The 27,021-nt window shown below is 36.9% G+C and overlaps 1 protein-coding gene across 4 annotated transcripts in view; it reads left to right on the top strand.

The window, feature by feature from the left end:
- Window positions 1-27,021, top strand: part of CDH12 (cadherin 12) — a 544,062-nt gene that overhangs the window by 334,213 nt on the left and 182,828 nt on the right. The gene's annotated exons all lie outside the window — the stretch shown is intronic.

Genomic DNA, 27,021 nt, shown 5'->3' with positions numbered 1-27,021 from the left:
AGAGTTACTTTTAGTGGTGTATTAGAAGACATCTCTGTGTGTACAAACATAAGAAATGTGGAGCTTCTTAAATAGCTCATTGTTTTGGAAAGTGCTAACATGATGATGTGCTTGTGGGGACGTGACTACCATGCCAGGGAATTTATCTTTAGTTAGAACACTTGACTAAAATTGGTGATGTAGTGTCTAGTTCCTGCAAATGTGTCAGATCTGGTTAGAGCATAGATCTTTAAAGCAATTCAAGCTTACCAAGAACTAGAATAACACAGAAAAAGAGGAGTGACAAAGTTTTGCTGTATGAATATGAGGTTAGCCAGTACCAGGCGTTTGGGGTAGAGGAAGGATGTTGCCAAATTAATTAAAATATACAAGAATTAAAAAGAAGTGGAATGGAATAAGATGAAGAAGAGGAATGAGGTACTTCCATTTGCTTTGTAAATGTTCTGTGCCACTGAACTTCCAGGCACGGGACATGGCACCTCCTGATGCAGGGACATCTCAGGAGCATTTCCTCTGACTAAATATAATGCTGCATTGGTGGGATGTCACCATCTTTCTACATTTACTATTTAAGGCTGGTTTTAAGTATTTCCAAATCTGTGCTATTATATTCCTGAAGGCTGCCTGTAGCTAGCTTCTGCATTTATGATTACAGAAAAGCTATGGTGGAGGTGGTTTTGTCTGGAAGTTACAGGTCAGAAGAGAGCTAAAGCCGAGTTAGACTGTAAAGACACATGAGTCCTTTCTTCTGCTGCCTTGCCAGAAAAAAAACCCAACAAAAAAACAACTACAAAACACAATCCCAAACCAAACCAAAACTAAAACCCCCTCACCATGTACTTAGAGCATAACATTTTGGTTTTCATTTTCATTATATATTCTGTTTCTCATATTCTAATTCTCTTCTCAAACAATTGTATACATACTGTGGAAGTCTGTCTTCTTCAAGGAGTTTAAGTCAGCCAAAACTGCGAATGTGCTGTAAATTGTAGAGAAATACAATCCCTAGACAACTGGTCATATAATTTATTAAAATTACATCCTTTATTCTTATGTCTTAAAATAAGTATGCATGATTCATTAATTGACCAAATTAATCAGTGGCAAAAATGTAGCTTTTGCAATTTTCTTTTAATAAAGAGAAAAGAAGAACAAATAAAAACAGAATGAGAGACATTCATGTGGGAGATTGTAAATTGATTTTTTTTTGAGATGGAACAGGAGAGTTACATTTCTGTTCAATGTTGGCTTATCTGAGTATTTGTGATGACAGAAGAAAACTGTCCTTCTAATAAGGTGACTTGCACTATGTTTTATAGTTATTCTTATGCCTCCATAGTAATGTGAGATGTCATTGAAGAATACGAGGACTTCAAGAATACAACATTTATGGTTCATTGTGTTAAAATGAAGATGAATATTTAGATCATTATGAAGACTTGTGACAAACTTAATAATTGTTTATACTTTTAAATAAGAGTAAGCCCTTAGAAAGGCAGTAGAGAGAGTTTGGGCATTTTTTGCGAGAATGGAGTATATAGTACATAAGAGCTTACATTCAATAGAAATATTATGATTTCCTAATCTTATACTAATACTTTATTTACCATCGTGCAATCAGATTCATTGCCTTTTGCTCATAAAGAAACAGATAAACTTCAGTTTTCTTATAGGTAGTGAAATAAATATGTTCATAAAAACTTCTTCTGTTAAATTAGATCATTTGTTCATAATATTTTTGAAAATGTCATTTTTCTTACAATATAAGCCTACTTTTTCCTCTCAGTTATACTTAGTCAGGCAAAGCAAATTTTTTCATAGATATAGCTACAGTTAGAGACGTTCATTAACAGCTGAATTTCCTGCTGCTTCAGTGATGGCAATAGGATGAGCTTTTAAAATGGTAGGGTAATTTTTTATTCAGGATTATTCATTTAACTCTTTATATATAAAAAATATCCAATTAAAATAACAATGAATAGGATAATTCAGCTTGTGATTGGCATGCAATCAAGAGGCCAATATATCTTTCTTTTCCTCAGTCTAAAAGGTTCTTCATTGTGAAGATGTCTTTTTTTTTAATACTCAGTTCTCTTTCGGTAATATAATTTGGAATGCCTACATTTATGTGCTTAAGTATTTATAAATGAGGTACTTAAATAATTTTATTCTTTTGTATGCCATTTGAAAAAGATGGACAAAATGACTTTTGTATACCAGAATATTACATAAAGTTTGAAAGGAAATGTGAATTCTTCAGACAAAGTTCAAAACTATGTTAAGATATAATGAAGACAAATTTATGAAAGATCTAATACAGAATATTCACAGTAGTATTATGTGTGATTTCTTAACTTGAAACTAGGCTTGTACTGATTTCATTTGCTGAGATGAGTGATCAGAGAAATGAAGCAATTGGAACCAGTGTCTGAAAATAAATACTTACATGGGAATTTTCTTGTGTGTTTTCCCTAGTTTCAGAAAAAGACAGAAAATAAGGTTAATGTTTTTAGCTCTTATCTGCTATTATGTTGGTTTGCTTTGGTTTCTGAGAAAAAGCAAAAACTTGCACTTTAGCTTTCTGAATTTGTTGGCGCAGTTTTGATTGAATAGAGTTTATTACTTATGTGAAGAACGATAATGTTGAAGGGTATCTTTAAAATTATTTTTCATTGGCTGAGCTAAATTGTTTTGCTGTATGAGAAGTCAGGAGTATTCCAGTGATGCAGTGAGTTATGGTCTTATACATATGACCATGTAAGTGAAGATGGAGACCAGGTATTCGAAAAGAAAAATACATTAAAGCAGAGTGCTATATTCTAAAGTAATAATGGGTTAGAAGCAGTGGAAGTCTAGTAATTTTGGCAAAGACTTCATGGGGCATTTTTGAAGGATTAAGAATATATCAAATTCTCTTGAAGTCTTGCTGCATGCCTTACTTGAGGGGGATAGCTGGAATTTGCCTGAACTGAGTGATTTCATTTGTAAGCTGAGTACCACCCTTTGGACTGGAGCTGGCAAAAGCCCTGTCACAAACCTTGGTTCAAGACCAGGCTTGTAGTCAGGGCAGTAGAAGCTTCAGGTTAGTCTTTGTAGATCTGATATTGATATCATGAGAAAAAATAGCACTTTGTCTTCTTCTGGGAGCTTCAAACTCCATTGCTTCTGTGAAGGTGAGTCTTTCCTTCCTTCCTTCCCTTCCTCCCTTTTTTCCCTCTCTCTCTTTTGCTCTCCTCCTCTTTCTCCCACTTTTTTTTTTTTTTACATTTTTGTAATATAATTCTTTATACCTCACTCTCTAATTCAAATGCTGACTCATTTTTTTTCTTATTTTGCTGCCTCTTTCCTATTTTTTTATGTCTAAAATACAGAAGCCTTGCTTTCAGTGCCCCAGAACTGAATATTGCCACATAAACCATTGTTTCTTTGTTTTGTATTGTATAACTCCAGCTACCCTAGTGACTTTTTCAGAACAGGAAGAATAAATAGTCTTTGTAAAATTTAATATATGAGCAACTATGGGCTAAGCAGCAGAACTATTAGATGTTGTTGTGGGTTTGAGCCTCCTAATTGACAATGAAGAGTCACATGGCTGCTAACCCCAATGGGCAACAAAGAACCACAAACCATGTGGCCGTTCACCCACACAGTCCTCTTCTGAGTTCTACTGGGGAGGAGAATCAAAAGAAACAAAGATAAAAGTTGTTGTTTGAGGTAAGAAAAAGGAGAGTTCATTCACCAATTACTGTCACAGGCAAAACAGACTCAACTTGAGCAAAAAATCAATCTAATTTATTACCAATCAAATTAGATCAAGATTCTGAGAAACAAAACCAAATCCGCAAAAGAATAACTTTTACCCACCTTCTTCCCAGGCTTCACTTCTATGCCCAATGTATCATAATATCATAGTATCATAGTGTCATAATATCATAGTATAGTTAGAGTTGGAAGGGACCTTAAATATCATCTAGTTCCAAGCCCTGCCATGGGCAGGGACATCCCACTAAAGCAGGCTGGCCAAGTCCCCATCCAACCTGGCCATCCTTCTTGAATATGTTATCACAGAGGGTTTATCACTGTCGCTGATTGGCTTAACCTTGGCCAGAGGCAGGTCTGCCACAGAGGCAGTGAGCCCTGGCTTCTAGCAGCCTTCAGCAGGCTTCAGCAGAAGCTGCCCCTGTAGCTCCCCCACTACCAAAACCTTTGCCATAAAACCCAAGACACTATGCAGGTGATGGACTCATCAATGTACCTGTGTACTTCTAAAGCTGTCTTTTATGGGCACAGCAAAACCAACAACGTGAATAACAACCAAATAACTAAAACAATGTGAGATTTGAATAAGGAAAAGTGTTGAGGGAGGTTGGCTGTTCAGCTCCACAAGATGTTCACAAGGACAACATCTTGTGCTTTTGAAAGCATCAGGAAACCCAGACATCACCCCCCTGCAGCCCCCACCTCTCCAGGCCACCTGTGCCCTGGTCATCTGCTGCTGCTGCTGCCACAAGTCTAACTTGTCCCTAAAGGAACAAAGCTGTGGCAAGTTCATCGTTTCAGAGCAGCACACTTCTCCCCCAGTGTCTCCTGCTGTGCCAGGCCTGAGGCTGGCTCTGATCAATAGGACTACTCCCATGCTTGAAGTTATGACTGGGGCAGAAGTACTTTGCTTCAGAGGCTTAGCACACTGATTGATGACTTTTCATCATACCTGCATTCTTCAAAGCATTCACTGTCACTTTTGGTTTATTAATTCATTATTGTAGTCCTGTACCAGTGATCCTAATACCCTTACATCTTATATTTCAGTGATGAAGCATGTGTCTGAAGCATGATAACATTAAGAATGGCCAGTTTGTTGGGACATAGATGTCATAGATCAAAGCTAAGCTTTCACTGTAAATCTAGGGAAAATTAAATCCTGAAAGACTTATGGCTCTGTTTTCAACTCCAAATATCCAGCAGGTTTTCAAGTGAGACTGTTCCAACATTCATACAGTCAAATGGTTGCATAATACAAGAGAACAAATCTAATCTCTAGAAAAGGTGTGGGGAGTGTTGTGGTTTTTTTTAAAAAAAATCATTTAGATTTAAGACAGAAGAGGTTTATTTGTTTTTGTAATGAAATGACAGAAAAAGGCAAACAAATCTTTGGTTACAATCTAAGACTATCTCACCAACGAAACTAAGGAACAAAAGGTGGAAGAGTATTTGAGTGGTGTATTCTGTTAGAGAAGAAAAGAAATTCTCGTTTCCCAAAACCTTTTAAAATGAGCGTTGGTAGTTAATTAGCCCTAGATAATAGTGTTGAACTCCTCCAATGTCTGCAATTACATTAATCCAGAAAGTTAAAATATTGTGAATATATCAAGTTAACAATATGTATGAAATATACAATTACAGAAGGTATTGAACTTTGTTTGACGCCACAGTATGCAAACAAAATCATCCGTAAAGGGGAAAAAAACACCATAGAGCAGAAAAAAAAATATCAAAAAAACTATCAAAACACTTCTGTGCTTAACTTTTTCAGGGAGAGGCAAATGCAGTGTATATGATTTAAAGGTACTTAGGCATTCTTATGAGTTTAAGCTGATTTTTAATGACATTAAGGTGATAAATTTCAGTCCTTAATATTAATTTCCATATTGCTCTATTTGTTAGTGCTGGATGAATAGTCTTGTGTTGACTCTTTTTCTGTGTCTGACAACAAAGCCTTTTCTCTTTTTCAGCAGGTTTTTTATGATATGCTGAAGAGAGGTTATTCCACCAAAGCAGCATTTTCTTATGAAAGATGGAGTTATCAGCACATTTCTTATCAATAATGACAGCCTTGATATAAAAATATGCGTCAGATACAATCCAGAGATCCACGGTTCTGTGAGGAATGAATGACAGTTGACTTTAGGTTTTAAGACTGGCCAGACAGCTCTCTATAGTTCTTCTGAGAGCTGTATGCAGGCAGAAAGAGCAGTAGTGATGACATGAACCAAAGCGAAGCCTTATTAAAGCCACTGCTGTTCACAATTCAAGTCCAGCAGGACATTTTCTCTTTACTTCTCTTGAAGTTACAGGTCTCATCTGAGTGAAGGTAACCATTAGGCTACATTTTAGGTACATTTACTTTTCGTTATTAGTGAATGTACTTATACAATATAATGATATATATAGCATATATGTACCCATAATTAAATAGAAACACAGTCAAAATCAGGTTTAGATTGTTGTTTTGGTGAACTAGAAAGCATTACAAAATGTGAAGCAGGGCAGCTACAGTCCAGCAGATCCAGGCTTCTTTGAAGTGCTTTGAATGCATCCCCATCTGCTACCTCTCCAAGAATGCAACAAGGTTAATGGAGACTTACTGTATTTCAAGATATTAATGTAAATTTTTAAAACTTCTAGGTGAACCAAATTGTGTGTTAAAGACGTTGAGAATTTTACACACTGTATTAGCTACTTGCTGCATATTTAATTAACTAGAAATTACCTACCTACTGTGATTTGATGATATCAGAAGTGGACTGCTAGGGTTTTATCTTTAGTGTTTTAATAAGACAAACATGCTGTACAGGCGTACATACAATCATTTAGCATGGCTATTTAAAGAGACTATTTGTTAGAACAGATCTTAAATCCTTTTGTGAACATGAGAGGTAGTGGTGGAAACTGAGTTGTTGACATGCACTACTTGTTGAAAAACAGTTATCTGATTGCGTTATGTTGGGCACAGTTTAGGACATATAGCCTACAGCACCAATTATTTTTCTTAACAATTACTTAACCTTCAAATTTGAACTAAAAATCTCTAGAAAAACATGTGGGCTAATTCTTAGTTACTTCTGATGTTAGTCCTCTCATTCATATACATATTTTCAAATCCTTATAAAATCTACGTAATAATATTTATATTTTTCAGCCTGTGGATTCTGATATGCTAGGAGCTTTAGCTAGAAATTTAAAACAGGCAGAAAGTAGAAACTACTTTATAATAAAGTATTTGAATTTATGTTATTGCTGTATCTCAATGCACTAAGGGTAGACAGAAATCTACCTGAGCTTTTCTGAGATAGAAAAGCACTCTTACCTGGAGCTGCTTCCAGTGTCCTTGTTTCAGACTGGTGTGTCCAGATCTACTGCAGATAAATGTGCCAGAGTACTCTGCTTGAATTTCAAAACCTTCCTATCGCTTGTTCCTTGCTGGTTCCTACAAGCTCTTTTGCATATAATGATTATAAACACCTGGCCATGAGATTTGCTATATTTCTCTCAAAAGGTAAAAATCTGAACAGAATTCAGAGCACTACCAACAACCCCAGACAAATACTTGAGGCAGAACTGTGTGCACAGTTCAGAACTGGAGATCAGAAAAGTTTAACACTTAGTCTACATACATGAGTAAGTACAAGCCTAGCTGGAAAAAGGTGGAAGCACTGTAACAGACTACTGCTTTACTGAAAAAGGAGAATACTTGTTAAAGAGAAAGATTGTGCTGAGCTGCATCTGATCAATATTAGCTAAGACGGAATTGTTTATCTGCATAGGGAAAACACTTATTAATGTCAGATTAGTCATTTCTACATCAGGAAGAGTGTAGAAGTTACCAAACATGACAAGAGAGTAAGAAGGTAAAATTCATCATATGTAGTTACAATTTTACACATATTATTAAGGTATCTGAACTACATGTGTGAGTTAATAAACTGTAGGAGCAGTGACAGCTTGTAATAATGGGTAAAAGATATGGAATTGTCAAGAGACTGTTTTTATTAAATTTTAGGAGATGCAAAGTAATTCAGAGATCAAGAGTCAAAGCAAGACTCCAGCCTTACCCACGATTTGTGTGGGTTCCCCTTTCCCTGGGCAAAAGTGAAATTCCGTAATCAAGTTTTCTGAATAATGAGTAGATGTCATGAAGTAAGTATACATTTTTAACCTGTTGTAAAAAAAACCCAAAACGCTAACGAACAAAACAAACTACCTCATCACCCATATCACCTGTGCCTCCAAAACAAAATTACGATGGAAGTCTTTCCATATGTAGAGCCAAATAATTAAAGAAATGTGAAAAGGGCAGATATTTTTGCTATCAAGAAAGAAGAAATTCTAGGGGACATGCTTTTCAATCCTTATATTGAAAAACCCCACATTGTTTACACGTATATCGGTCATTTAATCTGAGAGGAAGAAACAAATGGAGGAGGATAACCAGAGATTCTGAACAGCACTGGGAAGAACTATATGAAGAACAGAGAAAATAGGGAAATAAATCAGTAGAGAAAGCAGAGGAAAAATTAATAAGAAAAATAGTGAATAGAATGAAATGCCTAAATATATACCAAGATATTTGAGTCCATCTCTGGAATACCTGCTTTAGCAGTAAATGGGTACAACAATCCATGACTTGGTATTGAGTAATAATAATAAAAAAAAATCTGGTGGAAAAAATAGTTTTTTGGATTCTGGAAGATAGATGATATATAAAACATAACTTTCAGTAAGGATTTTGAGAAACTGAAAAAGTTTCTATTAGAGAAGTCAAGTAATAATAACATCAAAGAGAAACCACTGCTTTAGTAATTAAAATATTTTCAAAATGAGAAAGGAATTTCAGCCATGACACATCATCATGTATAAATACATTTGTTCATAAAAGGAAATTAAGGATTGCTGAAGCTGAATGCTATTGGTCTTTTCAGTAGTAGCTTGATGAAAAGATCTTTCAGAGTGTGAGATTTTGCACAAATCATAGAAATCGCATTTAGAAAATTTAGGTGCTCATGGAGCAAAGATGGGATCTTGATCCCAGACCGGTCATTGAATACAGTGCAATCCAACAACAGCTGATCATGAGACATTGCAGGCTTTAATTAAGTCACTAGAGCTTGAGACTTTGTATATAGTCCCTTCCAAAGTTACTCCACATGTCATTGTAACTACAAACTAGGGTTTCAAACACAGCAGACTTTTGTCTCTGTGTCACTGTAGAAAAACATATTTTCATAAGGTATATGAAGGTTATTTATATTGCCAGAAAATATATTTGACCTATGTATATGAATGCCAGGTGCGGAAGGAAATAGAACAAGCTATGAAAACCCACTGCATAGGCCAACAGTGCAAGCTATAGATTACAGAGTCTTAGCTGATAGTTGGTAAATCATATCATACCTCTTATCCAGCAATTTGGACATTCCTTGCTTCCGAAGTAACAGTGACTGTCTTGAATTTGCAAAAAAAACTATTTTATTCAACTTGCTACAGACCTTTTCACTTTCATTTAGAGTACAGAAGAATCACTCTGAAATGAGATGTCATAAAAGACAAGATCATTATCTTTTGCTTTATACCATTCACAAGGAGAGGTGCAAAAAGAAATCCAGCAATCTGCGAGGAAGGAAAGCCATGCGTAGTTTTCAGCTGTCCTGTACTGTCATATACAGAATTAGCAAAATGACAGATTGCCAATAAAACTGAAATAGTCACATTCTAGGACAGCATCAGTGATATGAGGAAAGATGTAATCCATTGTTGTATTGTGACTCCTGCCAGTAATGGAAAGAGTGATGTAGCTGGCTGACTCCTTATTAAAAAAAAAAAGAAAATAAAAAATCTAGCTAGTTACATTTTATGATAATATGACCTTAATTTAGCGTCTGTGTTGGGCATGCCCAGTTAGCTAGATGTACATTATACAAAGCTGCATCCTTTCAAAGGCTGATGGAAAACATACCAAAAAAGTAGTCCTCAAAATGTAAGATTGAAAAAAATCACTCTCACACTCCTGTATTTGTATTCTCTTTTCCATTTAGTAATGAGGGAATGAAAATGACATTTCATGCAGTAAAGTACTGAAGGTCTTGTGTAAGAAAGTAAAAATCGATGGTAAACTTCTGTGGAAGTCAGTAATCCACATAATTCACAAAAAAATAAAGTGACAGAGATATTCAGCAGACACTAATAAAGGTGAAAGATCCAGGTCTGCTTGTTATTTTACAGCTAAAAGCTGGATTGAGTCATGAGAAGTTGACAGTGGCTTTGAAAAAGACATCCAAGATCAGTCATCTAAGAGTGACTAATTACTACCATATTTTGTCTTAATAATAACAATAATGAGCTACATATCTGTATAACATTGAAATAGATGTCAGATATGTTTGTTTATATAGAAGAAAAAAGAAACAAAATCGGTAGTGTTTATTGATTCCATATCACAATGAAATATAAGAGGCTCATTAAAGGAAGAGAGGGAATGAAATTTCTCTGTGAGTAAAAAGTTGTTAATTGTTCAGTCAAGGATGGAAATACAAACCACACATATCTAAGGAAGCAGGTAAGTGCTTATTTTATTCAAAAAGCATAGTCAGATGATTTCCTGTGTAGGGAATAGTATAGTCATTTTCCAAGAGGAAGACTGAATCTGCCTGGGTGCTTTGGGACAGTGGATAGGTGAGCATGGCTATAGAGAGGTAAAATTTGATCGAGTAATAATTTTTGATGAAGGCAAAGGTTTCCTCCGAGAGTGCTGTCTGGGGTACAAAGTAAGGAAAAGATTATGACTGCCTTACTACCATCAGGCTTGCAAGAGCATAGCAGCTATATCTGATTTTAAGAAGGGGAGAAAGAATGTTCAGTTTTAACCTGAGCTGAATAGACCAAATCTCTCTTTTGAACACTTTTATAAGTAGTAAAGAAGAAGAGAGAGAGAAAAAAGTGTGAAAAGCTAGGGGGGAAATATGCATTTTACTCTAATTTGGATTCAGTTAAAGTAATTTTTAAATGTGTTGGTAACTGCTTACCACTAACATATTATGAACATAAGGATAGGACAAACGTAAACCTTATCACTCCAGTACAATATTATGGGTATTGAGAAAATTATAGAGCAAGTTCCCATTTATTCTGTGTAGATCAGACATTGTAAAGATCAGAAGAGACAGAAAGATTTTCTAATTACATATGATGGCCTACAACATGCTGTATGTAGTGTTCTATTGGAATGCATGTGTGAATGCTGAGGACTGTCAGGGCGCATGCCATTTTTGTGTGTATTTTCCTATGAACTAAATCATGGTTTATCCATCACACCAGTCACACACAGTGTTATAGATTTGATTTTGTTCTGCTTTTTTTTCTAGAAATTTAAATTAGGGAAAGTGAAAATACAAATGCTAAAACAGAAATAACTTTTGGAGAGTTAACATCATTTGGGTATAAAGAGGCTGAAAGTGCTGGTAGTAACAGACAGTCTCTTTGGTGGATGCAGTGGCATCTTAGAATAAGTACATGAACTGCAGTGGTCTCCACTGGGTTTAATGCAACTAGATATAATTGACTGAGTGGCAGGGCGCTCACTACAGATTTTCATAGTCAGCGTAGATCCTTATCTGAATTGTGAAAACTGCATCTATTAAGAAAAAAAAAATCTTATTTTAATAACAATGTACTTATTATAACAATTCCTCAAATTGCTACAATGTTTTTTTCTGGTTACCAGAATCAATCAGTGAGTTGATTTAATCAAAGTATTAGTATTGTTTATAGAAATTACTGTCCTAAAGGGAAGAGAAATATGATATATGTCATTGCTAGAAATCATTGTTTTACGGCAGTTTCAGTTCTGTAGTCCCCTAACATGTGCCATACATTAACTCTTTTTTTTTTCCTTCTTGATCGACAGTTGGAAGCAGACATCTGTATCTCATTGAAGGCCACTTATGGTTCCTTTAGCATGAAACAGGCTTTAAATACACTAATTGTGAGATGAATTGTGAAATATATGATGTAGTATTTTACGTATTTATATTTTATAAATAAAACTACCACATCATGCCCAAATACTTGAGAGCATAAATCTGGACAAATAAACATCTTTTGTCATGCATGAAATCTTTACAGTCAATTTGGGGAGTTGATTTGAATAATAGACTTACCTTTCTATGAATATGTGGAAGTTTTCCAATCTTCTGCAAACTCAGTGAGGGTTTTGAGAAGAAGAAACACCTAAAGAACTGGTTTTCTTCTTGCGAGTTCCAGGAGAGTTTGTGCAACAGCTTCTTGAGCTATAGGTCAGGAGAGCTGAAATCAAATTCTGACCCTTTGTTCTTGACTCCATCTAAGCCTTTGATCTCTGACACGAGCACAAGATTTAGTCTCTGTGAAGATTAATACAATCACCTCTGTGCTTATATGGACAATTGAAAACTGAAAGGCTGGAGAAAGATGTAGATGGACTATATTTTTTAAAATGTATCCACTTGTGATCACTTTTTAAATACTCTTTGATCGCTTAAAAAGAGAACTTTAATTTGCAGTACAGAAAGGAAAATGGATATTTCACAGGGTTTGGAGTGTGAATGATGTAATGTGTTCCCACTTACCACTGGACTTTGATTCCAATGTGTTTTTATGGTGAGTTTGTCTTAACAGCCTCAGGGAAATTTAGATTCCCTGAATTCATGTATTTTTCTTCAGGTGTATTTGATGAAGAAAGGTGGTGTAAAATAGTCCATGAAATATTTGCTGCTTTTAAAATTTCATAGAATTTTGGGCTTCCAAAAGATAAAAAAGTCCCATCTAATTTATTCAGAGCCCTACTATGATAGTTAGTAATGGTGTTATCACTTCTATGAATCCATGCTGTCTATAAATGAACCAGAATAATAAATCACCTGCATTTTATATAACAAAATTCCATTTTTCTTCTGCTGTTGTGAATCAAGCAGTTTTGATTTTGGAGACTACAGAAACTTTTTTGTTTCTGTATGTTACTAAAGAAGAACAAAATTTTTTTTCTCCATGGGATGGAGGAAGGAGAGAAGTGATGAAGTTCCTGGAGTGCTTAGGAAATCAGATGGTTTCCTAAGCAGGAAGCTGGATTGGGAACAAGCAGAAAGTGGAAGGGAAAAAGCCTTGTTGAGTTATCAGTCTAAAATGATCAAGTAAGGCCTGTTCAATAAGAGAGCTTATTGTGTAACAGAAGCACAGTGCAAATGAAATGCTGTTTCATCTGATTTTTTTGTTGTCTTTCTGAGATTTTCATCAAGTGTGAACTACTTACATGAGAAATTTACTTTGATGCCTACCAATAATTTATTCTTTCATTTGTATGTACCTCCTAATGATTATCATGTTATCAGCAGCTAAAATAATTGAGATTAAGATCATTTTCAGCACCTTAAATGTGTGGATAGTTGGCAAATTGAACTCAAAACTCAATTTTTGATCAATGTTTAGAATTCATATTCAAAATAATGCTGTAATATCTTGAATACGTAATACTAAAACAATATAACCGATTTGTCCTGAAAATAATGGTGCATTTCAGGAAGCTTCTGTAGAATACAAAACAGTAGCATTATTGAAGAAAAGCATCAAATTACTCACATTGTTATTAAAATGTAATTGTTATAAACAGAGATTTTCTAGAGGGCAGTCATTCGTTCTTTGCAGGGTGGAGAAGAATTCAGTAGTGTTCATGACATAGTGCACCTGAAAATTGAGATTCTTATTGTTTTCTACACAGAATAACTTCCCTTTGAATACAACACACAACTTAGAATAGCCACAAATTATAACTCAACAAATAAATTACTGTGCATTTTTATAGATTCCAATCAGCCTGGAAAATTGAAATGAAGTGCAGCTTTTCTTCTTCTTCCTTTTTATTTTTTTTTTCAACTTTGTTTTGTTTTGTTTTCTTGGATGGCTTTCCTTCACCAAAAACTCACTGATTTGTGCTGTCATGGATGTGATGGGAGTCTGTTACAGACCACCCAGCCATGAAGAAGCAGCTGATGAGCTCTTCTATAAACAGCTGGGGATAGTCTCTAGATCTCTACCTCTTGTCCTCATGGGTGACTTCAATCTTCTGGATATCTGCTGGAAGTACAATACAGCAGAAAGAAAGCAGTCTAGGAGGTTCCTGGAGTGCGTGGAAGACAACTTCCTCACACAACTGGTTAGTGAACCAAGGGAGGGTGCCCTCCTCGACCTGCTGTTTAAGAATAGTGAAGGTCTTGGGGATGTGACGGTTGGAGGATGCCTGGGATTAAGCAGTCATGAGATGATAGGGTTTTCAGTTCTAGGTGGGATAAGGAAGGGGGTTAGCAAAACAGTTACATTAAACTTCCGGAGGGCAGACTTTGGACTGTTCAGAAGGTTGGTTGGCAAAGTCCCATGGGAGACAGTCCTTAAGGGCAAGGCAGCCCACGAGTGCTGGGCGCTCTTAAAAAACGAAATTATAGCAGCTCTGGAGCAAGCCATCCCCATGTTCCAGAAAAGGAGCTGGAGGGGGAAAAAACCAGCTTGCTTGAGCAGGGAGATCTTGAAAGGCATCAAAAAGAAGAGGAATGTCTATGAGCTTTGGAGGAAGGGGCAGGTGTCTTATGTGGGCTACAGGGAGGAAGTGAGATTGTGCAGGGAAAGTATCAGGAGGGCTAAGGCCCAACTAGAAATCAAATTGGCTGAATCTGTGAAAGATAATAAAAAATCTTTCTACAAATACATTAATAAGAAAAGGAGGACAAGGGAGAATATTCAGTCCCTACTGGATGCAGAAGGAACAACAGTGACAGGGGATAAGGACAAGGCTGAGGTACTTAATGCCTTCTTTGCCTCAGTCTTTAATAGCAAGGAAAGTTGTTCCCTCTGTGTACAAACCCAGGAGTTAGAGGAGCAGAACGGGGCTCCCATGATCCAAGAGGAGGTGGTTAGAGACTTGCTTGCCCAGCTAGACACCCACAAGTCTATGGGGCTGGATGGGATCCACCCAAGAGTATTGAAGGAGCTGGCAAATGTCCTTTCCAAATCCCTTTCCATCATCTTCCAGCAGTCCTGGCTGACTGGGGAAGTTCCACTAGACTGGAGGCTGGCTGATGTTGTGCCCCTCTACAAGAAAGGTCACAGGGAGGATCCAGGGAACTACAGGCCTGTCAGTCTGATCTCAGTGCCGGGGAAAGTCATGGAACAGGTAATCTTGAGTGCTATCATGAAGCACATGCAAGAGAACCGGGTGATCAGGCCCAGTCAACATGGGTTTACAAAAGGCAGATCTTGCCAAACTAACCTGATCGCCTTCTATGACAAAGTGACTCAACTACTGGATGGGGGAAAGGCTGTGGATGTAGTCTTCTTGGACTTCAGTAAAGACTTTGACACAGTTTCTCACAGCATTCTGCTTCAGAAACTGTCAGCCTCTGGCCTGCACGGGTGCACACTCTCCTGGGTTGAAAACTGGTTGGATGGCCGGGCCCAGAGAGTGGTGGTAAATGGAGTTAACTCCAGCTGGAGGCCAGTCACAGGTGGGGTTCCCCAGGGCTCGGTACTGTGTCCAGCCCTGTTCAATGACTTTATCAATGACCTGGATGAAGGCATTGAGTGTACCCTCAGCAAATTCTCAGATGACACTAAGCTGGGTGGAAGTGTGGATCTGCTGGAGGGTAGGGAGGCTCTGCAAAGGGATCTGAACAGGCCGGACCACTGGGCTGAGACCAATGGTGTGAGGTTTAACAAGGCCAAATGCCGGGTCCTGCTCTTGGGGCACAACAACCCTGTGCAGTGCTACAGACTAGGGGAAGGGTGGCTAGAAAGCTGCACGGAAAAGAAGGACCTGGGGGTGTTGGTTGACAGTCTACTGAACATGAGCCAGCAGTGTGCCCAGGTGGCCGAGAAGGCCAATGGCATCTTGGCTTGTATCAGAAACGGCGTGACCAGCAGGTCCAGGGAGGTGATTCTCCCTCTGTACTCAGCACTGGTGAGACCGCACCTTGAATACTGTGTTCAGTTCTGGGCCCCTCACCACAAGAAGGATGTTGAGGCTCTGGAACGTGTCCAGAGAAGAGCAATGAAGCTGGTGAGGGGCCTGGAGAACAAGTCTTACGAGGAGGGGCTAAGAGACCTGGGGTTGTTTAGCCTGGAGAAGAGGAGGCTGAGGGGAGACCTTATTACTCTCTAGAAGTACCTGAAAGGAGGTTGTGGAGAGGAGGGAGCTGGCCTCTTCTCCCAAGTGACAGGGGGCAGGACAAGGGGGAATGGCCTCAAGCTTCACCAGGGGAGGTTTCTTTTCACGGAAAGAGTCATTGGGTACTGGAACAGGCTGCCCAGGGAGGTGGTCGAGTCACCTTCCCTGGAGGTGTTTAAGGAACAGGTGGATGAAGTGCTAAGGGGCATGGTTTAGGGATTGTTGGGAATGGTTGGACTCGATGATCCGGTAGGTCCTTTCCAACCTGGTGATTCTATGAGTCTATGGTTCTGTGATTCTAAAGTGTTAAAGAAACTGGTGGTCAAAGAATGAAGTTTAAGTTGCCATGTGATTTACACATTTTTTTAAAAGAGTCTTTGTTTTTATTTTTTTTCTTTCCTCCCATTTTTGCTTGTCTTTCCCATGATTGACTCTAGTGCTTGGAAAAGACTGTTGCCAGTGTTTCAGTTTCTGAGCCGAGAAATGAGTTTGTAGAACATGTGAGCACATGCTTTTGAGCAAAGAAATGAGCAGAACCAAAAGCACTATCAGAAAAAGTGGTCCATAGTGACCAAAGGAACGTCATGCTGTTTACCGAGAGCACTGTGTACTCACATCCCACCGTGCTTTGCAGCTGTTTGAAAAGAAGTATTAGGTGTCTTAGAACACATTATCTGCAGTGACTGTATGCAGAAAAAAGGGCTGTAGGAAATGTATAGGCTTTTTAAGAAGCATTCACATAATTGCAATTGCACTACATCCTTAAAGCAAGTTTGTCCAAAATTCTTGATTTAATTACTGAAATTTTCAGCACTGAGTGTGCATGTTTTTCAGTCTTTCTAGTATAAGAATGAGAAAACTCAAATATCAGTTTTTCAGGACATTAGAGACTTGAGGAGTTCATTTCAGGTGAAACTGAGTACACTGATTCTTCCCACCCCCCCACCCCTCCCCCACCCCGCAAGTTACTCTTCCTTCGGAAATGCCATTTTAAAATGTCTCCAGTTCTTGTGATCACAGAGGTTTGTTTTATCATTCATTTCATTGCTCTAAAATGCATTTGACAAAAGTGGAAAGAAAAGTGGTAAATCATTTGTTGGGTTTTCTGTGGGCTTATTTTAAGCATCATTTTTGCAAATGTTTCCTCTCTCTTCTCCATTTTCTTTTTTTCCTGATCAACTTTAGTAAAAAAAAAAAAAGGAATCTAATGAACTCACAGGGTTAAATTATAAAGAACTGATGTGGTATTGATCTAATGACTTATGTAGATGCAAAAGAAATGCACCCAGTCTTCCCAGTACCTTTTTTCCTGATGTTTGCCTGCCATCTTTCTTTGCCCTTCATAAGAAAAATATATGGTGTAAGGAGGGAGTACAGTTTAGCCTGTCATGATTATTATTCTTTCTTTTCCCCCTTTTTTGTGAAACTTTGTTCTTCAACTCTATTTTTCTAAATCTTTAATAAAATCTAAGTAGAATTTTGTGTCAGTTACACAGATAAAAATCTGTAACAATGCATTGCTTGTCCTTGGTGCTTGTCTAGATGTCTATTTGTGCACCTGAAATCCAGAATTTTATATTTTTAAGGTCTGTTCTGAATGTTCGGGAGAAAATTGCTTGTCAACTCACTCAGGCAAGATTGCTAGATCTCAAAGTCAGTTTGCCTAATTTCTGCTTAACAATGAAGTGTTAGAGCTGTTGCTGCTTATTGAGTTAAGTGGTGCTAAAAGAAAAAAAGAAGGAAGAGAGATAAAGGGAAGAAAGACAACAAAGCATCATTAACTTCTAAGAGGTTAAAAACTTAGTAAATGAATAAATGCAGAAATTCAGAGGAAAAATCCATAATAATATAAATACTCAGTCATTTGTTGAAATACATATACTCAAAAAGGTGGCAATATAAAAAAGTGATTTGAGATCAGAAACACTTTATGTGACTTTGTCCCATTCCCCACATTAATTTTATTTGCTCTGAGCCTCAGAGACAAAGAAATAAGCACATCTGCCTCCTTGATATCATTTTGTTTCAAGCAATGTGATGACCCACTCAGGCTCTCAAAATGATGTACAAGACTTTCTTTACACTCTTCCCTCCTCTATGAAATATTTCATGATGGAAGAGAAATCTTAGGCTCTTTTGAGAGATTTCTGCTCAGCCAAACTAATTCCATCATTCATTAATCATGTTTACACCACGCTAACCCCTAATAACTCATGTGGAACTCTGTAACCATCTTTAATCTTGTTCTTCATCCACGCCAGTGCTCCAGGAACCCAGCTTTCCTTGATTATTAGCAGTGATGGGTAAGTGTCCTGTCAGGTTTCTGCTTGTGGAATTGAGAAGAAGTACAAGGTCAGCCCTTTCAGACCAGCTCTCTGGAGTGACATGTGATAATTGCAGGTACCCCTTCTCCCAAGGGAAGAAGCTGACACTATCATATGGAGACTCAAAATAGTAATGTAGAGCTTGTTCTCACACAACCCATTAAATAGTTGAATTTCCACCTGTGAAAAAGTTGGAGATAGAGGTGAGGTAGAGGGAATTGTGACTGATGAAAAGTCTGCTGTCAGCTCCATGGCAGGCTGTTTATATCCAAGTGAGTCTTTTTTTGTAATAAAATGATCCTACAGAAGACTTCTGAATCCCAATAGGCATACAGATGCCAAAGGATGCTCTCAGAATGAAATAAATCATAGATGACACATTGTGAAAAAATTACTTTTTAATACTTTTCTGACTGATTTAAATGATTCAGAGTACCAACACTGTTATAAAGCAATACTTATTTTATATTAAATTGGTAAAATGTTTATGTATGAATACTTGAAGACATGAATATGTATGTTTATGTAGACATGAACATGCATGTTTATGTAGACAGCAAAAAAATTATTAATCTCAATTCAATAATATGAAATCACAGCTTTAACTTCAGGTACTATTGGATAAAAGAGACTGAAGTAGGGGCAAGAACTTAGTTAAGCATTTTCTTTAACAGAGCACACACACTAGACAACCTGGTGATCAGGTGCAATCAATATGGGTTTATAAAAGGTAGGTCCTGCAAAACCACCCTGATCTCCTTCTATGACAAAGTTGCTCTCTTGATGAACGAGGGAAAGGCTGTGGATGTAGTGTACCTGGACTTCATAAAAACTTTCAACATCATTTCTCATAGTACTCTGCTTGAGAAAGTGGCTGCCACTGGCTTGGACAGGAATACCCTATGCTGGGTAAAATACTGGCTGGATAACTGGGCCCATGGTCAATGGGTAAATGGAGTTAAATCCAGTTGGAGCCAGTCACAAGTGGTGTTTCCCAGGGCTTGGTGCTGGGTACAGTTCTATTCAATATCTTTATCTATGATGTACCCTTTGTAAGTTTGTGGATGACACTAAGTTGGGAGGAACCGTTGGTCTGCTTGAGAGGCTCTACAGAGGGATCTGAACAGGCTGGATCGATGGGCTTATAAGGAATGACTGGGGAAACTGGGATTGTTTAGCCTTGAGAAGAGAAGGCTCAGGGGACACCTTATTGCTGTCTACAACTACCTGAAAGAAGGTTGTAGCAAGGTGAGTGTTGGTCTCTTCTCCCAAGTGATAGGTGAGAGGATGAGAGGGAATGGCCTCACACTGTGCTAGACGAGGTTCAGATTAGACATTAGGAAAAATTTCTTCACCGAAAGGTTTATCAGACACTGGAACAGGCTGCCCAAGGAGGTGAATGAGACACCATTCCTGGAAGTATTTAAGGGACAGTTAGATGAAGTGCTCAGGGATATGGTTTAGTAGTGGAAAGGTATGGACTCTATGATCTCGGAGGTCTTTTCCAACCAAACAATTTTGTGACCCAATGATTTTATTCAGCAGGGTAAATCTACTCTGTTGTCACAACCAGAATGAGTGGATTGTAAGCAACTGCAAGGGAGGTGATCATGCTTTTATTCCTAGACAGTGTTCATGAAGCCTGTCTTTCTCTGTTGAACAAAGACAATATGCAAGTATCCTGCCAAGTTTCAGTATTTGGAGTCTAAATGAGGCCAAGAGCAGATCTTGATAAGGAATCAGTTAGCTGTGCAGCCCTGAAATGCTGAACCTACTTACAGGGATGTTGCTGCTTTTGTGATTTTCTTGTTGTTGTTTGAAAAAAACCAACAAACTACAAAAAAAACCCTCCACCACAATAATTTCTTCGTGTAAGCCTGCCAGGAAGAGAATATAAAGCTTAGGATCAGAATAATTGCTGTACGATGTGTTCTGTAACAGTCTTTTATGCATTCCAATGTAAAATCTTTAAGTCTGAGATAGGTAACCAGATCCTTATATTAAGAGATATCAAGAGATGCATTTATGTTTGAAGTTGTTGGTTAGTAGCTGTGGGACTGTGGAGGTATTATTTAGGTTTCAAAAGTTTTGTGAATGAATACAGAACATAATCAAAATGTAGAATAAGAATATAGAACCAGATTCAGATCTCCACAAAGCTATGTTAAATGCAGAATAACATGACTGAGTTTCCTTGTATCACAAAACTGACATTGAAAGTGGACACATTTCAGCTTTTTATATTTTTTAGTTAATGTAGTCATTTACTATCTTAGTAGATAAAGAATGAAATATAGAATGATGTTCCTAATTCAGGTACTGAAAGAAAGCATATTAGTAAAATATATTTTTTTAAAGAAAAGGTCAAATGCAATATAGATAAGATCATCTTAGACATTTTTTCACTTTTTTTTTTTGGTGCAGAATGAAGTGTAATCTGTTTAACCCAATTATCTTTACTGTTTCCCTTTCCTAAATCAGAAGCATCAGGTTTTGCGAGGCAGTGACTCTGTAAGACAGAAATATGGATTGACTTGGCCTTTGACACAAAAGAAAGGCTTTCTGTTACTGTTATATAATGGAAAAAAATGAGGGTGACAAAAGTGGATGAAGGAGGCAAAGCCAAGTTTATGGCCCTTGTGACGGTTGGTTTACTAGACTCAGTAGCTAGAGCAGGTGCAAGCATACAGGTTTGCCAAGAAACTCTGTGTTGACAGCATCATGGAAATTCATGCAAATGAGCGTTTCATGTCACAACTCAGCATTTGGTACATGAAAACTATGCTGAATTTATAAAATTAAACTGTCTTTTTATGGAGAGAAATATTTAGAGCTTCTGCATTATAGTATTCACTTATTTGAGTAGAAATAAAGGCTGGCTTCAAAACCTTTCCCTGCGTCCTTGTTCTTCCTGACAGGTTCCAGAAATGCCATAGCATTCTTTGTGTAACTATTTCTGCTGCTGACTATTTTTCGCATGTAGCTACTGAATTTCTGGAGTCTCCAGTTTGTAAGATTATTGCCCATCATGGGGACATAGATTATTCCTCTCTGCTAATGTGGCATGTTAAACCATCTAGGCAGACTTCCAGCTCGTGTTCTATATTGAAAATCACTTTTGTCATGTTCTGCCTTTGATTTTTTTAGACAGCATCGTGTAATCTTCTCTTTTCCTCTCTTGCTTTTGCCTCCCACAACTGATAACTCCAATTGTACTGTACTCCATGTTAATTGACGATAGCAGTGACTCCAGGATACCATGCTACTGGTACACTTGGTTTTATTTATTTATTTTTTCCGGGTTTTTTTTTTTTTTTTTTTTTTTTTCCATAAAGGTTTGCAGGGTTTCTGCTATTAGAAGAGAGTTGTTAACAATTGTTATATAACACTGCTTCATACCATTTTTATGAGAGACCTTACTGTACAATGCCTAATTACATTAAAAAATAATGTTGGGTTTTTTAGGTCTTTCTGTTTAAAAATCCCTTTGGAAACAAACTTTTTTTCACAAATGTTCTTGATTTCAACTTAGCCATGATCTAAGTAGCTGATAATCCTAAAATGGAAGGAATATTAATTTCAAAATATTTTTATTTTAAAGGATGTTTTTGTCTGGAAAAAATCTATTTTGAAAAACTGAAAGGGAACAACATTTCTAAAAACACTTCCTGTTTTTGTTTTTAAAATATATTCGCTTTAGTTTTATGTGGTTTAATTTAGTGTAACCAACAGTACTGTTTCTGATAGGAAGCTTTTCACATAAATTGTCACTCTTATTTGTATTTCAACAAACAATTCAAAGACAGTCAGATCTAGAAGGTCAAAATATAGAGAGCTTTCCGTTTTAAGAAGTTTGCTACTTCATATGAACCTGGTAGAGACCATTTTGCAAATCTAGTGTTACTGCTAGTGTAGGCCTGCCTGCTTTCTTTGCTTCTATTTTCTACAAACCAAAAAGGAATACATTTTTAAAATTACGCTTGAAAATTTTTCTGTTACGTCCTGTTAGATCAACTCTTCCAGTTTATCCCAGAATCTTATGGTGTGGACATAGCCTTTCCACCTTACGCTATCAATAAAATACAGTGTCATGAGGGATGTACATTTTCCCTTACCACAAATCCTGATGGTAGTGATTAAATTTTACTTGCAAGAGGGCTTCCATGGGATTAATTGGGAGTCCACCATGGTGGTTAGCCTTTAGCTTCTCTGCTATCACAAGAAATCAGAAGAGTAATTCTACTGCTAAAATTTCCCTGAGAATAACCCATCTACTGAAGTCCAGGTTGATGACATCAGAGTCTCTGATGGGCTGTTTTCAGGGCTGTGAGTCCTTGTGGGTAGAAAGAGGCACATCAGCTTGCTACAGCTCTTGGGCTTTCTGGCCGTCTCTTGTCTGCAGAAACGTCAGGTGTGTATCTCCAGCAATGCAGCAGCAGCAGCTAACACATTCATATGGCTAACAAAAGCAATGTTCTCTACTGTCTCGCCACTGGACGCTACATCACCATTTGGGTCTTATAAGACAAATTACACATTGCTCTGGTACCATGAAGGAGATCTACCAAGCTTGCCTTTAAAAGTGGTAGATTTTATATCTCATTTGCAGTAATATAATAAACTTACTGAGGCAGTATCAGAAGAAAAGAGAAAATATCATTAAAGTGTATATTAAAAGATTGGCCGTTTAAAATTATTACAATTGTTTTCTACTTCTGTCAGGTTTTCTTTTTGAGATTTTTCATCTTTAAATCTCAAAAAGCATCCAATTCTACTTTTCACAGCTTTAGATTTTTCTGGCCTCCTTAGTTGCTCTTTACTTTTTGAATACTGCAGTAAAAATTTGGTAAGCAAGGACTATTTCTTCCTTTAGCAGCTTACTTCACAGGAAAACTTACTTTCACTGTGAAAAGTGGCAGATGTACTGAGTAGCTATTTTTTTTTCCACTGCAGAATAGCAACTTTATTGTTGAGAGTCCTTTTTTTTGAGTATAAGTGGTATGGGAAGGGAAACTTACACCTTAAAAAAAATTATCTTCTGAGGAAGTCATATTGCTGATGGTGTTAAAATGCTTACTCTTCATATAAATTTTGAAGTGCAAAGGATTTTTACACTGAGTTGGGGAAGGTTAATTAATATTAGTCAGCAGTCAATACATTTGGTGTTTTTTCTGACAGTTTACCACTTAGACATGCCTCTTACAAAGCATGTATATGAATATTCATATATATATATATGTGTGTTATTGTTTATGTATAAATACACACATAGAAACAACACAAAATAAAGAGAAAATTGTTGTTCTGAAATTTATGGCCTATAGAGCAAAGCAGATATACTTGTCATGAAATCTTTGTTTTCCTTAATGAAGAGACTATTATATGAATGATTGAAGATTATTTTAGTTTTGAAATAAGTTGAAGAAAATTAGAGAACAGAGGGTTTGGCCTAGATTGCCTATGAATAAATATGTCAAAAATATCAGTAAGAGCTTGGTAGGAGAATTTATGATAGTTGGTTTCAGCTTTTCTCTGAGAAAAATAAAATTTTATTTTGTTTTGATTCGGTTCGGTTCTGTTTTTCTTTGGGAGATAGAATGCTTAACCTTTACAGAACAAAAGGAACATCTGGGAGGTAAAACTTTGCTACCTCCCTTAGACTGAAAGGGACATCGACTCTGAAAGTCATTTTTTTTAATAAAAACAAACTTAGTTTTGCTGTAAATATTTGATAAGTCTCTTGCGTTCATCAGAATCAGATTAGTCACAGTTTGGTCTCTGTTTCAAAGACCCCTTCAAACAGCAAACATATGAAAGAAATCATCCTTTAGGATGCTGTAAATTTTTCCAGTAGTCTCACAGAGTGCTTTAATTCAGGTGTATAGTAGCAGCAGTCATCGTCGTACTAGTAGTAGTAATAATTGTGTTTCCTGTTTCATTTTAATAGACAAGACAGTCCCATTTCCTCTGTCTTCCGTTTGCCCGCTTTTAGATACTAGTTCTAAAATTTTCTGCAGTGGATGAAAGAGGGAGAGAGAGAGAGATAGGGAAGGTGGTTAATAAGGGAGTTGTAAAGGTGTGATTTGACCAGTGTGTTGGCAAGCTGGAACACTGGTGATGTATTTTGTTCTCCATTTATGTAACTGCAGCCAGTTAGACAACTGGGATGCTTCACCATTGTTGGCACTCATTTGTGTATTTATGGGACAACTAGTAATTCCCTGAATCTTCTCTGCAGGTTCACTTACATAATTGTGATGTGGTTGTTTATCAGTAAGGGTAAAATATGAAAGTCTCTGTAATCTGGCTGAAGCCTCTTGTTTGCATAGCTGTTATTCAAGTTGTTTCTGAACAAGGGCTGAGCAGGTAAGTCTTTTTCATTGATTAGCTGAGAGCCATTTTAGCCGCCTCATTAAGAAATAATCACAATAATTCTTTCTGCTCTGATTTTCTGCCACTCGCAGGAGTTACTACCCAGGCAGGCTGCCAACTATTGCCCCAGATGCTAACTAGTTAAATATTTAATTATCATTAGTGATGCCTGAATAACATAATGATGTCTAACACAGGTAACAGAGAAGCAGAGCCTTTTTTACTGAGCTGGGAAGGGCCTTCAGAAGACATAATTTCTCTGGGGGTTATGCATCCTAAAGGATGAATTACTTATTCTGTGACAATGGCAGACCTGAATGTTGGAACCTTGTTTTCCCTTTTTATTTCCTTTGGTGACGATAGATTTGCTTCTGAGCTTCCCATCATTACTCAAACTACTACAGCAGGAACGTAATGGTAAATACTCATATGTAAACACAGGAGTTTTCAGTCATCCTGAAGTTCAAAACAAGACTTCCCAAAAGTCTGTCAAAACAGAGGAAAAATAGAGAGATAGCTTCCTGTGTTATTGAATATAGTTAGTACTCTCAAGTGAGTGACCTTAGTGCCTGTTCAAGTTTTGGACTGCTCAACAAGGATTCTGTTTCACACATGTTGGGTGGGAGATGTGTCTGATGAGCTCCTGTCTGGTCTCTCTCTTGCTTTGGTCCTTGCCAGATATTCATTTCTGTCTCTGTGTCTGAATGAACCTAGCAGGTAGGTAGGTGGAAACACACGGAATCATAGAATCACATAATTGTTTATGTTGGAAAACATCTTTAAGATCATCATATCCAATCCTTAACCTTGCAGTTTAGCAGGTGTTGAGATATACAGGGTTGCAAGCAGTGAATCAATGAAAAATTCTTAATGAACACATGACTTTGCTGCATTATGTTTTCTTTGCAAAACTAAGGGAGCAGTAAAGTCAATAATGGTTTACATTGTCTCAAAAGTAATATCTTATTCAATTTCTGAGTTGCAAGCTTTGGGTTTTAATGCCTCTTAATGCCACAAACTATATAAAAATGTGTATGTGTATCAAAAGGGGCAAAAACAAAGAATTGTTTTAGTTCTTTTTGAAATGGAAAATAAGATTCTTCCTAGGGATAAAACCCTCACAGGATTTTCAAAAGCTCTAACATCAGAGGAAATTTTAGCTGAAGTGAGGCAAAGTCATAAAAGGAATTCAGTTGGAATTTCTCTAAGCTATAAGCTTTTTCTTTCTTTCATATCATCAATTGCTTTTAACAACTTACTAACACCCAGCAATGCAAATACTTGATTTTATGATGAGTTAATAGTTCATTTTACTTTTCTGAATAATGTGTCATAAAATGATGAGAAATAATTTTACTGTCTGTTAGAGAAGGATAGGTAACTGAATACCTTTTTAAATTTATATTAAAGATATAATTGAAGCAATTTACAGATACATTGTATAAAGCTCAATGTGTGAATTGAGCTTTCTTTACTTACATGTGAAGACTTCCCAGATAATATTTGGGTCACCAAAGTTTGATTATTATGTTTTTGATGCAGTATGGCTGCAAAGCATTAAGATTTAGAGCTTTAAATGAAAAAAAAAAAAAATTTTTCGTATAAATATTTTATGTTTCATAGGTGAGCTAAGCTTTTTGTTCATTAGACTAAAGTGCTGTCTTCCAAATAGCATTTATTTGGTTCATTTAGTATCTATTAAATAACTGCATGCTTATTGCAGTTAATTTGTAAGTGTTTAGATTAAAGGGTATATCTTGTTCCTTGTAAGTGTTCTAATAATTTGATACTTGAACTCTGTATTATTTAGAAGCATTGAACATGCATCTATATTTTAGGCTCCTATGATAAGAAATGCAATTACTAGCAATAATAAATTGAGGTTAATGCATTTATAAAGAAGAAATTGGGAAATTAATTGAAAAATTAACTATAAGTGTCTCTAAAATTCCTTAGGACTTTCCCAGACTCCTTTCCTAAGAGGAAGGGAAAAGGGTCTGACAAAAAAAAAAAAAAAAAAAAAGAGTTTATTTGGCTCACTTATTGGCTTGACTTGAACAATGAAAGCTATCTTCATAAAGAGACTTGGGCTTAGTGCTTGCAGGTGAGACTTTGAAACTTCAGAAAAATCAAGGAGTACCTGCTGCTAATCAGTAGAGAAAGGAAGATTTGCTTTCAGTGGAGGAGGATCAGACTAAGAACCCTTCAACAATCTGGACACACATAAGTCCATGGGGTCTGATCAGCTCCCTCTGTGAATGCTGTGGAAGCAAGCTGATGTCATTGCAAGGCCACTCTCAGTTATCTTTGAATGATCATGACAATCAGGAGAGGTTCACCGAGGTCTGGAAGGCAGCAAATGTC

Source organism: Cuculus canorus, chromosome 2 (assembly GCF_017976375.1).
Source record: "Cuculus canorus isolate bCucCan1 chromosome 2, bCucCan1.pri, whole genome shotgun sequence".
In the NCBI taxonomy this organism is placed as follows: domain Eukaryota; kingdom Metazoa; phylum Chordata; class Aves; order Cuculiformes; family Cuculidae; genus Cuculus; species Cuculus canorus.
This window is presented reverse-complemented; position numbering and strand designations above follow the sequence as displayed.